The sequence below is a fragment of the Halichoerus grypus genome, chromosome 9 (assembly GCF_964656455.1).
Source record: "Halichoerus grypus chromosome 9, mHalGry1.hap1.1, whole genome shotgun sequence".
Classification (NCBI taxonomy): Eukaryota; Metazoa; Chordata; class Mammalia; order Carnivora; family Phocidae; genus Halichoerus; species Halichoerus grypus.
In genome coordinates this window covers 133966057-133980455 of record NC_135720.1, presented here as the reverse complement: position 1 = coordinate 133980455, position 14399 = coordinate 133966057, and positions in this window count along the sequence as shown.

Below are 14399 nucleotides of genomic sequence, written 5' to 3'. Positions count from 1 at the left end.
TTAGTCGTCTGACCTTCCTTCCCTCCTTTGGACCGTAAGTTAGTTAACACGTTTGTCTTGATGGAATGAGTTGATTTGCTTGAGAACTCCACCTCCGCCCGGACTTCTCCATTTCCTGTCTTTCTTTGGTGAAACTGGGAAAAGCGCCTGGGCCCAGACCTGGGTGGGAAAGACTTGAATCAGCACAGCCCAGAGACAGAGTGCTTCCCTGACCCACGTATCATCCTGGTGTGTCCCAGCCATTGTCCCATTGGGGATTTTATATCAGAGCCTGGTAGTAAGTAGAGAACTCCAATGTCTACTTTCCCCCCAGTTGGTGGGGCTGCTTCCTGTGGTGGTGTGGATGGAGTAAACTCTATAGCCTCCCAGCACCAACACCTGATCTGGTAAGAGGCCACTGTCAGGAAAAATACTACAGCTCTTCATCATCATACATGCTTGGTGGAAAACTATGATGCCCACAGAATCCCCATTAATCAAAAAGACAATGAAAGAATGTTCTAAAATTTCATAAATTTTCTCTAGATTCTTGCTGAGGAGTTGGGGCTGGTAATTTTTTCCCTCCTTGCCTGTTTGCAGTTTCTCATGAAGTTTGTCCATATTTTACCCTAACCAGTTGAAAGGGAGTGCTATTCATTCTGTGCTTTTACGACAATGAAGCTTTTTCCTCACCTGCCTAGAATAGCTGATGTGGCTGAACTTCTAGTCTGAGGCATGGGAGTCAGACAGAGGCAAAGATTTAAATGCTATTAACATGAGAAAAATCTTTTGAACATGAAGTCATCATGCTTGAGGTTACTTTGAACTTTCCTCATGGTCTTTTTTATGATTTGTACCAGAATCAACATGCTTTAGTTTTGTGCTCAGAAAACACAGTGGAGTAGAAATGGGCACAAATTTGAAATTACACGATAGCCAGAAACTTTCGTATTAGAGAAATGTTAATACTGTAATAAATATTTAGTGAAGCTACTTGACTCATGGGCTATTTTTTTTTAAAATGGTTTCTGGGTTCAGGAATTTTTAAGCCAGATTCTTTATAATTTAAATCTCCTTCTAAGCAATGAAGTACACTATGTTATTAATTTAAAAAAATATATACTTAGAAGTTAAAATTGTGTAATTATCTTAATGCTCCAGAGCCTCTTTTCTGACTAAATTGGAACTTACTCTGTTGAATGCAGGGAATTTGTCCAGAAAAGCTTAAGGAAATTTAGCCTACGCAGGAAAATTTGCTAGATTTATAAATAAAAGGTTTAACTAAAGGGATGATACATAACACAATTTTATTTTATCTATAAAAGATTGCATTTGAGTTTTGTCTCTTGGCCCTTCTTTTAGGATTAAGTATTAATTGTGGCTTACTTTTTGTGGTTGCTTTATAGCAGTAAGTTTTTTGTAAGCTGACTCTGGGTAATTGAACTCATTTTAGCTGCATAAGGGTAGACTGCCTTTTACAGAATCACAGAAAGGTATCTTTTTTTATAAAGTGAAAATGTCCCCAGAGACAGCACAGTGAGATATTGAAGTAGGAAGGAAAGAAGATAGAAGTGTGCCATTCTGTCTCTTGAAGGAATGACCTCTCCTACTGAAAAGTGACTTTAAAGAATTCAAAGTTTAGAATTTTTAGTTGAAATCATTTATAAATCATGGCACATTGCATCCTTAGTAGAATTCTTTATTTCTAAGAAGCCTACATAAATGTTTATATGAACATAGCCTTAAATATTTTGTTTTATTTTATTAATATTTAAAGATTTTATTTATTTATTTGTCAGAGAGAGAGAGAGAGAGCTCATCCTGCCTCCTTGCTCAGGGGGAGTGGCAGGCAGAGGGAGAAGCAGCTCCCTGCTGAGCAAGGAGGCAGGACTTGATCACAGGACCCTAGGATCATGACCTGAGCCGAAGGCAGATGCTTAACCGACTGAGCCACCCAGGCATCCCAGCCTTAAATATTTTAAATGCAGCGTACCAACATTACTTAAAGACAACAATATTCATGACAATGTGCATTCAGAGTTTTTAGGTAAAAATGCTTTGTACCTTCTTTGGAAGACAGATCTTACATAATTTTTTTGTTGTTGTTGTTTTTTGTTTTTTGTTTGTTTGTTTGTTTTTTGGTAAACTCTTGAACATAAGCCTTTTGGAGCAGAGTAAGAAATGAGTATTGTTAACACTGTATACAGAGAATGAGGGAAACAACAATGTATGTTCAGCTTTAGCAAGTTAGATGTTTTAACTTACTTAAAGAAGTTGAGTGATAAAAACTATTCTTACTGCAAAAAATATTAATAGTGTTTGGTGAAGCTGACATAGAATCAGGTGTGGTGACTACAGTGACTCAGAGGCTTTATAATTTGACGTATTTTCTCTGTAATTTTAGACTTTTCCTGTTATTTTAGATTTTTTTTTTCATTATTTACTATGGGTTCAGCACCCACATAGCCAAGAAAAGCAATAGCTCAGTGTACGGAATCAGTTTTGTTGAACAAAAAGGAAAAAAACCCCACCAAACCCTTGTTTTTAATTAGACTCTCCTTTGGCTTTTATCCACTTAAATGTATTTTTTTTCCCGCATAACTTCACACACACCAGGCATAAAAGTGAACTTAAAAGAGAACATGACGTTTTAGTAAAATTAAAAGTTCAAGATTCTTTTTTCTTGTGCATTTCCCAGTCATTCTCTTTGGGTGGGACTGTGGGCCGGTGTGGGTGCTCGATGGCCACGGTTGAGCAGTGCGGGTCCTGTGGCCGGTTCTTGGACAGTGACACATAGTCGGGAGAATCCCTAATGTGCTGGGATTCCCTCTCCCCTTTCCCTCCACCCCTGCCAGGGCGGCATGGTTTTCGGGGTGACCAGGAGAAGAGGCTGTATGAGGGAACTCATTTGCCAACACCACACTGAGGTGGTTGGGATTCTTCACTTCTGCTCGCTGAACTCTTGCAGAATTCCCATGGTATTACAACACAGCATGACGTCATACATACGTGTGTTTCTCTGGGGAGAGGGGTGCGGCTTTCCAGGTCCCCAAAGGATTCTCTGCCCCTCAGAAGGTCAGAAAGAACCACTAATTTATTTATTTATTTATTTATTTATTTATTTTTTTTTTTTTTAAAGATTTTATTTATTTATTTGAGAGAGAGAGAATGAGAGAGAGCGAGTACATGAGAGGGGGAAGGGTCAGAGGGAGAAGCAGACTCCCTGCTGAGCAGCTAGCCCAATGCGGGACTTGATCCAGGGACTCCAGGATCGTGACCTGAGCCGAGGGCAGTCGCTTAACCAACTGAGCCACCCAGGCGCCCAGAACCACTAATTTAGAATGAAGAGATGGGCATACCTTGGAGGCAAGAATATGAAGGCTGGGCTACCTTTTTTATTAGATTAAAAATGGCCACGGCATGGCCACGTACAAACTGTGTTAAGTTGGCATTGCAAACATACCTGGTACGTCTGTTACACCTGTGTGTTTATTTTGAAATGAGGAAAAAAACCACAAAAACAAAGTCTCTGGGTTCGTCGCATCTGCATTTGGAGCTGACTAGCTGCCGTACCCTTGTTCGTGGTAGCTCCGGGTTTTTCCTGTATTCGAAATTGCCCAGCATGAGACAAATGAGGAACATTCGGGAAAATGTGTGAATGATTGAGTGAAGACTAATAGCTATCTTTAACCATCTTCTGGTTTACATTTGTATTAAGAACTGTGCAGAGCAGGAAAGCATCAATGGTGTGGAAATGAGGATTCGGTTATCTGCTCAGCGTGTCAAGCACAAATCTCATATGCCTTTAGGTTTGCTCAGCACTTTATGGTTTGCAAAACTGAACTGAGAGGTACACACGAGAAGGGCAGATGTTCCTTGTCTGGATTCTAGCTCTGTCACCATGCTGGCACGCTACCTGGCCTGCGCAATATCTGCAGAAGTATTTTGTTGGGTAAATTACCTCGGTTGGTTCTTCTAGCAGTCCTGCGGATATAGACACAGCGAGCTTTAGCATTCCTTTCTACAGACTCAAAGGGGGCAGTTATTTACCTAAGGTCACGTGGCTGGCAGAGAAAGCATTTAGGCTTCTCCTTTACGCTGTGTTTTATCTTGACCCAGATAATACAAGTGGAAAAGCCACATTTTGATCAACTGAGCTTCATAGAAGAGAGTCGGAGAGTGATTGTAACCCTCAGATACTCTCAAAAATAATAGGAGCATTCTCGGTTATAACAGAGAGAAAAGCTTAAGCTAATATGCTTGTTGGTGTTATGAAGTCAGTCTTTTATAATTTAGTGGAAGAAAAGAGAAATCGCTTATTCATTCTCATGCCATCGGATATTTATTGACTGACTCCACTCCATCCCAAGCATAGTTGTGTGTGCTGGGGGTATAGTAGGGAACGAATGTTGCGTAGGTCCCTGCCCTCAAAGGGCTTACCTTCTCATAGGGGGAGAGACACCTCTAGGTAAACTCACAAGTGTACTCTGTGGTTCCAGGGGAAAAAATAGAACAGACTATGTTAGGGGAAAGAGAATGATGGTGGCAGTGAGGGGGATGATTTGGGTAGGATGTGACATTTGTAGGGGCTGTAGCTTGTGATGTGAAGGAGCTGGCCCTGGATGATTGGGATGGTGAGGGAGGGGGTGAGATAAGAGAATCAGGAGAAGAGCATTGCCAGTAGAGAGAATTGCCAAGCAAAGGCCCTGAGGTCAGAAGGAGCCTTTGAGTCTGGAGCTAGAGGCAGAAAGTCTGGGATTTCATTCTAAATGGGATGGGAGAATTCATTTCCTTGGACAGCCCTAATAAATCGCCACAGACTTGGTAGCTTAAAACAACAGAAATTTGTTCTCTCACAGTTCCAAAGGGCAGAAGTCTGAAATCAGGATGTCCACAGTGCTGACTCCCTCTAAAGTCTCCAGGGGAGAACCTCTCCCTGCCTGGTTTAGCTTCTGGTGACTCCGGGCATTGCTTGGCTAGTGGGAATATCGCTCTAGTCTCTGCCTGTCTTCACATGGCCTCCTGTGTCTGTCCCTGTTTTTTCTGTCTCTTTTAAGGACACTGGTCATTGGACTTAGGGCCCACACAGGTTATCCAGGATGATCTTACCTCAAGATCCTTAACCTTATTCCATCTGCAAAAACCCTTTTTCCATATAAGAGCACATTCACAGGTTTGGGGACGTCTTTCTGCAGCCCACCTTCCCAAAACCTTTGAATTCCCTAATGGTTCCCATTACAGGAACCACTGAGAGCGTTCAGGCAGAAGGAGTGATGGCATCCACTGTGTTTTAAGAAGATGGCCCTGGTGTTATGGGGGAATGGTCGCAAGCCACAAGGAAGCCACCAGGGCAGCCATTTGGAAGGCTGTCGCTGTGATCCAGGTGATGGAGAGAAATGGGTAGATTTTAGGCTGCATCACGTGTGACACAGATGGGGTTTGTTGATGGAGTACAAGTAGCCAGGAAGGAAAAGAGAAATGTCCAGGAGGGTAGTTTCCTTCACCGAGACGGGGAAAACTGGTTTAGGACCCGGCTGGAGCAGTGGTGGTGACATCCAGAGTTCTGTTTTATGCTTGTGAGCCATGAGCAATGGAGATGTATTTAGACATAAGTATCCGTAGCTCGGTGTAGACGTAGCTTGAGCTTTGTCCACCTAGAGATGGACCGTGTCTGAGGCCACAGACTGGATGGACACACCTACATAAGGAGAGGGTTTTCATGGAGCGGAGACTAGGACGCAGTCCATTAGTCTGAAGATCACAGACTGATGGCCACCAATTTCTGCCTCCCACCCCAGCCCCTGACATTTCCATCAGGACCAGAAGAAGAAGGAAAGCAAGTGAGACACGGCTCGACTGGGATGGGCTGTCATAAAGGCCGTGTGTGGTTAAGTTTTACTTCCTCAGTACCATTGTTTTCTTTTAAATCTTTCATTCTGAGCCCTGCAGGCCTGATTGGCAGGTGCACTGTCTGATTTTCCTAGTTTGGGATTATATGCTTTTTCTTAAAGCCATCCTCATCTATTAACCTACATTCATTTTTTAATTTCAATGCTCCAATCAATAATTATTTCACTTGACAGCTTTTGACAGCCTGCTACTTACTACATTTAGCTGTTGAGCAGGAATTCAAAAGGTGATCTCTCAACTCGCACAAATGGAGGAAAGTTGCTCTTTTATCCTGTGCTTTGGGGGGAATCTGGGAAAATAGGCATGTTTACTCTGCCCTGGGGAGTTTTTGAGGTAGAAATAACTTAATAATTTTCTATATAAGAAGATAGAGCGCTGCAGAGCACTAAAATTTTCTGTTGCATTTTGCTTATGTCGGAAATTCACTTGGAAGGCTGGACTTCTCTTAATTGGAATTGATAATGTGAGGTCAGCCATTCGGTATTTGTACTCATTGCATGCAAGGGACTGCGCTAAATGGGATGGCAAATTATACACAGTCCTCAAGAAGTAGAGTGGACAGGGGAAAAAAGCCACCTCTAAAATGATGACGGCTAGAAATACTTAGAAAATGAGAATTTTATCTTGCTACATCTATGCACCTTTGATGATCCTCCCTGGAAATCCCAAGTGAAAAACGACGAACAAAAGTGCACGCTTGTCTTTTATATATATCACATGCACACACGTGTGAGCATGTCACAGTCAAGGACAAACTGAGCTGAAGGCTAAACAGGAGGGGGGAAATGTGCTTTCTCACCAAAACCACGGTGTTAAAATTCTTGGCAGTTCAGATGGTCTCTGTTGTAGCTGTTGGTTTACATTTGGATAATTTACCAACGAGCATATACTATTTAATTCCTGGTTGGGTTGGGCAACCACACACAGCATTTCCAGTGAAACCATGTGAAATGTGAAAGTAAGCATTTTCCTTGAGAACTAGCAGCTCGCTTACTCCATCGGTTCTCCGTGGGTGTGAGCGTGACCTCTAGGTCAAAAGTTCTGGAACAGAGGGAAGAGAACAGATCGTGTCACAGTTAACATGTTTATAGAGGGGTGCAGACATAAACTTTGTCCTGAAGCATCGAGTTCTTTGGCTTTGTTGCCCAAGTAAGCCCCGTGGAAACCAGCTGAAAGTGAGCAGAGCCCGACGTGGTGCATTAGCCCTGCCGTCGGAGAGGGCGGGCTGGGTCCCCACGCCCTGGCCACCTCCGCCCCTGACACCAGCGATGGGTTCAGGTCTGTGTCCAGGCCTTGCCACGCTGACTCAGGGAGCTGTGCAACAGGAGCCCGGGCTGGCCCGACGATGCCGGCACGTCAGGTCACAGTGCAGGCTGTCGCCTCCATATCCTCAGGTCCACTCCATCAGCACATTCTGTCTCTTTGTCAGGCTACAGAGGAATGTAAATCATCGTTGGAAGCTGCTCTGTTGATTCATCTCGAGAAATTGCTACCTGGATGCAGGTAGCAATAGTCGTCTCCGCACCTGTTTGCTGCAGAAATATCAGATGGAGTCAAATGGTTGCCTGGTGAGCAAGGAGTCAGAGTGAGGAAGTGGGGGGAGTTACCGGCGAGTGGCTCCAAGCTAACATAGCCTGCTGCTCAAGCCCCGTGTTGCCAGGGGGATCAGAAACACTGCAGTCATGGGCTACAACCCCCAGTGGTCCTCTCCGGAGGGTGGCCTTGCCAGTGAAGCCAGCTCCCTCCCCCCAGCAGCCTCGGCACTGCCCACATAAGCTTCCGTGATTGCGCTTCCCTTATTAAGAGGACACCGTCTTTTCGTAGCTGCTGGCCGGGGCCGACGGTGGTGGTGGTGGTGGTGATAACTTTTCTCATTAGACTCTGTGTTCAAAGTCACATCTTGTTCTTACTGTAAGCCTCTGACTAGGCAATCTCTTTCCCCCATTTTCAAGCTCCTGGTGTGGAAGCGGTGGCATGTATCTCACTGTACTTTTAATAGGTCCCTTGGTGACTTTAGGATAAGCATTCCATGAACTATACCTTTCGGTCAAGCACTGTGAATGGCACGGCAGCCTGGAGGCATTGGTCCAGACCAGGCGTAGACAAACGATGGCCTGCTGGCCTGCCAACTGTTTTTTTGTAAATAAAGTTTTATTGGAACACAGCCATGCCCATTCATTTATCTAACGTCTACCGGTGCTTTCGCGCTGCAACCACAGAACCGAGCTGAGTAGTTGCGCAAGAGACCGTAGGCCAGCACAGCCTGAAATATTTACTTTTGGGTCCTTTTCAGAAAATGTTTGCCAACCCTGGTCTGTAGAATTTGCAAGTCATCATTGCTGCAAGTAAGAACTACAAGTCCCCCATCCACCCCCCCCCCGCCCTGATGTGCCCTCCTGCCCCCATTCAGTGAACAAATGGAGGATCAGAGAAAGAATGTGACTTGCCTGAAGGTCACAGAGCTGGTGACGGGGAGGTGTAGAACCTGAACTCAGATCTTCCAATTCCTAGCGTGAGTTTTTGCCTCCTACTTTGGTGAGTTTTATGGCTTACGGGCGATCAGCCATTACAACATAATGAAGTAAATCTTCGCTAGTGGCAGGCGCTGTTTTCCATACTGACTTCCCCAGAAAAAATTCACCAGCCAGATTGGCACCGATACTCATTTATGAATCTCACAAATAGCACCTGCTGGATCTAGGAATGGAGGTAAGGGCTAGAGACATGGATGAGTCAATAATGCCCTTACCCTCAGGAAGTTTAGATGAGAGGAGTGGCCAGATTGTTGTGCATCCTTTTGTGCAGTGTGTTAGATGTCCTAATAGGGCTGCACACAGGAGACCGTGATCATGCAAGGAAGGATGTGTTAATTCGGCCTTGAGGAGGTGGTGGTGGTATTAGAAGTGGCTCCACAGGGTTGGAGGTGTTTGAGCTGTGTCTCAAAAGAGATGGAGTCCTTCAGGCATAGAATGGCAGCAGAAATGGCCCGCTAGGCGTGAAGTTTGGGAATACATGTCGACCACGGCTAGAGAGTTGGAAAGGTAGATTGGGGCCAAATTGTAGAGCCCATGGTATTTCACGGTAAAGACTTCTAGTTTACATTCTGGAGGTTTCTGACCTATAGATTCCAGAACACATGGGAGACCACAGTTCTTACTTGTTGATATGTACATGGAGCATCGTCTATAGATTTAATAATTAACATCACAAACACAGATATAGGAGCTTTCTCCCAAATATATGTAGCTGGCTGATGCTGTGATTCATCAACCAAAAATTCATTTGAAATATTACAAGTTAATAGTAGCTTCTGGCTCGTTGTTTATTTTCTTGATCAGATACTGAATAAAAATATCTATTGCCCAAAGTCTGCAGCGTTTTTTATTAAAAAATAATATTGGGAACTACTGCTATTGATGACAGATAGTCATGAAATTTTTTGAGTTAGCAAATGGTACAGGTTCCAGAGTCAAGCTGCTCCAAATTTTATTGGCTGTGTGACTTTGAGCAAGTTGTTTAATCTCTCCAAGCTTTAGAGTTCTTACCTCTAATGGCAAATCAATAACATTTGCCTTTTAAGGTTGTTGCAAAGACATAATAATGTATGAAAAGTGTGTAGCATGAGATGTGCTCAAGAACATAAGCTATTACTATTTTTGGTGGTATGCGCAGATGTATCTTAGATCTGACCCAGTGTGGAGGATGACTTTGGTGGGGGGGGGGGGGGGGAAGTCGTAAGACCTTTTGTTATCCAAGTGAGAAATAATGGAGGCCTGGATTAGGGCAGAGGTAGGGGGCGTGGAGAGTATGGGAAAGTATATATTCACCTCCAGCAATGATGCAGAAAATGAACCCAGCTTCTTTTTACACCCAAAGCAAGGGACCAGGCAGAGACTAGAGTTTACCGAAACCTAATGGCATGCCTTCTTGGCACCATATGAGGTGAATTATCTGGCAAATTCTGTGACTCTTAATTCCTGGAATTGATCTAGATAAGAATTCACCTAGGGTAAATTTATTTTATTAGTTTAATGAATTAATAACTCCTCTCTGGGACATGTCAAAACTAGAATTAGAATGTAAGTATGTTGTTTGGTTATGATTTAGGATAGCCCTGCAGTTTAGCCTATCCCCATACTAGAGCTTTCAAAGGAATGTGTACAAGACAATGTGTGTGGGGGTTCCAATTTTTGAAAAAATTAAGTGAAATTTACATATTATTAAATATTTATACGTCTGTGCTTAGAAAAAGTCAGACAGCATAAGTGTTAAGTGTCATGTGAGAGATTTTTATTTCCTTCTTTGTCATTTCTCTATTTTCCAAAATGAATATATGTATTTTTAATAAGTGCTGAAAAGGAAACCAACAACAAAGAGGAACGGATCAGAAAGGCTTAAGGGATTTGCCATTCCTGTCTTTTTGAGTAGCTGTTTACAAATGCTCATGGTAGTGGGTGCCCTCCCAACTGTGTTTCAGTTCAGTCAGATGGTGTTCTATATCTAGTGATATGGGGGCTAGCTCCTCAAGGTGGGTGGGAGTGAGAAATTAGAGTAGCAGTCGTACGTGCTGATGGGGCCAGTCAAAATTTGACTATTATATTTTATTGAATTATTTTTAATGTGGAACTAGAGTCCAGGCTAAGGCATATGATTTTTTGTTATTTACCATCGTTTCTCAATCTGCGAATTCTCACACGCGTGGGTGTTTGCACACGGGCATGGGTATACACTGTAGAGGTGCCCAGCGTTCACCGTGAGCAGCAAGAACGCTGATCCAGAAATCAGGAAATGGGTCTCAGCTCTGTCACTTAGTTTTGTAGCAGACTTGACTAAGTCATTAGCCTCCCTGAGCCCAGCTTCTTCATGTGTGAATGAGGAATAATCGGAACAGTTCCGACCACCTCACAGGGTTATTTTGGAAATCCATTCCGAACAGATTATCAATTGCCATGCATAGGAGTTTGCAATGCTGGCTTGGCTGTTCTTGAACATTGTGGTTATGGGCAGGTGACAAAAGCTCTCTGGACCCCAGTACTATAAAAGTAAGGCAATTGAATCTTCACTGTTTTGTCTATCCAACACAGAGATGTGGGGTTCAGAGATAGTGGGTCAGAGGAGCATCCCCAAGGGCAAGTGGTCCTCAAACTTAGCAGACATCAGAATCACCTGGAAACCTTGCGAAACCACAGATTCCTGGGCCCCACCCCCAGGGTTTCTGATTTAATAGGGTGGGGCCTGAGAATATACATTTCGAACGCATTCCTTCGGGATCCTGGTGTGGCCGTCCCAGACACCACACTGTGAGAGTGAGGGTGGTTAGCAGGCAGGTGGGAGAACTGTTTGCAGTATGAAAACTTGCAGTGGAGTTCAGTATTCACCACCCCCTCCCATACTCACACACACCAAAATCACCTGGACTAGATGTTTTTTGAGATTCTTTCCTTTTCCCTGAATCTTTGGTTCTCTCTTGATACCTCAGCCAGTCGAAACACGAAGGGACTTTTGGATGAAGCAGTTCTCACCTAAGTCACCCTAAATAACATTGACAAATTGTTATTACCCAGCCTCAGCCAGAGCTCTGAGATGCTTATTCACACATGTATGTGCACCAGAGGCCAGTGATGTCTTTTGGCTCTGTTCTCCTTTTTTAAAAATGCAGTGAGTAAGCTAATTTTATAGGAATGTCTCAGAAAGCTATTCCTGTAAACCCAGCATTGTTAAATTGAAATAGAGGAAGTGGTGCTGATTAGCGCAATCTTATTGAAACTTAATCATGTAGACGTCCCTCTAGATTCAGAGGGTTTGGACAGGAACCCTCCTACTCATCCCTTATGGCTCTGTTGTATGGTAAAGTTTTATTTGCTCACATGGGATCTACTTTTTCAGACAGGGTTAATACTTCTACGTGATTCTTTCTCTGGAGGGGATGAGTAAGCGGGGGAGACTTGGCATTAATTTCTTCATCAACTGTGTGTGTGAGTCATCTCCTGCTTGTCTTATTAATTCAACTAGAAGGAGGAGAAATGTTATCTCTGGTTCCTGAGGCCAGCTTGGGCTTCAGTTAACTAGGATACTCCCTCTAGGGACTCGTGATCATAGTTTCATTCACTTACTAAGGGAATGAATAGATTGTGAATCTCATTAGTGTAGCATGTATACGTAAATATATAAATGGCAAACTGCAGTGATGTTGATGTTGGGATGTTTATCAATGATCAAGTGCCACAGGTGGGATATTAGCCCTGGAGGGGTATTCTGTCGAAGGTAGTTGACTTAAAAAAAAAAAAAAGAAAAAAAAAGGATGAATGCAGGTTCCTACCTCCACTGAATGCCCCTTCTCTTGCTTCTGATTTGATTAACGGAGGTATTGAGGGAAGAAGAGAGCAATTTTCCAAATAAAATTGCCTAGGATTCTTGTTGGGGTTTAATGTGGTAGCCGGATTACTTTGAAATACAATTATATGCTTCTTAGTTTCTACTTCTGATGCTCAGTTCACTCGTGTCTTCCTGTTTGGCTTGTACCTTCCCCTTCTGACTCAGTTTTCTCTGTTTCTCTTCTTACTCTGCCAGACCGCTGTTCTTCCTCTGCCTTTGGCTTTTCTCACTTACCCGCTCCCTTGTATGGCCTTTTTCACTGAAGCATGTCTCTGTTCACTATTTCTTTATCCCCAGGCAGACCCTCCAGATGGAAGGTACCTCTTTGTTTTAATGAATACATTCATTTTGATTCAGGAAGAATACGGCAAATGGCAACATAGATCTTAAATGTGCAGTTCACTGAGTTTTGATAAATGGGTACCTCTCTGCAGTCAGCAACCTGATCTGGATAGAGGACATTTCCATCACCCCAAAGAGGGTCTTTCTTCCTCCTTCCTGTCCATTCCTATCACCCCATATTCAACCGCTGCTCTGATTTCTCATATCATAATGAGCTTTGTCTGTTCTTGGACTCCATGCAAATGGAATCATTCAGTGTGTACCTTTTTTGTATCTGCAATCTCTTGTTTAACATATTTTTGTGATTCACCCACATTGTTGCATGTATTAAGACTTCATTATTTTTAATTATTTGTAAAGGTTTATTTATTTGAGGGGGTGGGTGGGTAGGAGCAGAGGGAGAGGGAGAGAGAGAGAATCCCAAGCAAACTCTACGGTGAGCGTGGAGTCGAATGTGGGGCTGGATCTCAGGACCCTGAGATCATGACCTGAGCCGAAATCAAGAGTCAGCCGCTTAACTGATTGAGCCATCCATGCACCCCAAGACTTCATGATTTTTTAAAATGCTGGTTAGTATAGGGGTTCCTGGGTGGCTCAGTCAGTTAAGCATCCAACTGTTGGTTTTGGCTCAGGTCATGATCTCATGGATGGTGGGATCCAGCCCATGATAGCTCTACACTCAGCGGGGAGTCTGCTTGGATTCTCTCCCTCTGCCCCTCCCCCCCACTCATCCTCTCTCTCTCTCTCTCTCAAACAAATAAACCTTTATAATAAAATGCTGACCAGTATTCCACTGGGTATGTATGCTATAGTTTATCCATTCACTTGTTTGCAGATATTTGGGTTATAGTCACTTTTTGACTATTATGAAGAAGGAAGCTATAAACACTCTTGTGTATTTGTGGACATATGTTTTATTTCTTTTTGGAGTGAATTAAGTGGGACATAGGGAAGGTGTGTAACTTTATAAGAAACTGCTTATAAAAAGCAAGTGGTTGTAGCCTTGTATGCTCCCTCCAGAAGTGTGTGATAGTTCTAGTCATTCCAAATCCTCACCAATATTTAGTGTTCTTGTTCTTTTTAATTTTAGCTATTCTAGTGGTTAAGTGAAATATCACATGGGTTTAATTGCATTTCCTGATGACTAATGATGTCAAGCACCCTTTTTATGTGCTTTTTGGCCATTTGTTTCGTGTCTGTTCCAGTCCTTTGACCATTTAAAAAATTGAGTTGGTCCCTTTTTTGGATGTGTAAAAGTTCTTTATATATGCTGGATATAAGTTCTTTGTCAGATATATGTATTACCACATTTCTCCCCACTGTTTTGGCTTATCTTTTCTTTCTTTTTTTTTTTTAAGTAGGCTCCACGCCTAGCATGGAGCCCAACATGGGGCTCAAACTCATGATCCTGAGACCAAGACCTGAGCTGAGACCGAGAGTCAGACGCTTAACCAAACAAGCCACCCAGGCACCCCTTATCTTTTCATTTCTTAACTGTGTTTTTGGATAAGCAGTTTTTAATTTTAATGAAATCTCTATTTATAATTTTTTAAGATAAATAATTTTTCTATGTCTTTATAAACTTTTGTTTATCCTCTGGTTACTAAGGTATTTTACTATGTTTTCTCCCAGAAGCTTTTAAATTTAGCCTATTTATTTTAAAGATTTTATTTATTTGCCGGAGAGAGAGCAAGAGAGAGTGAAAGTACAAGCAGGGGGAGCTGCAGGCAGAGGGTGAAGCAGGCTCCCCGCCGAGCCTGGAGCCCAATGTGGGGCTCAATCCCAGGACCCCT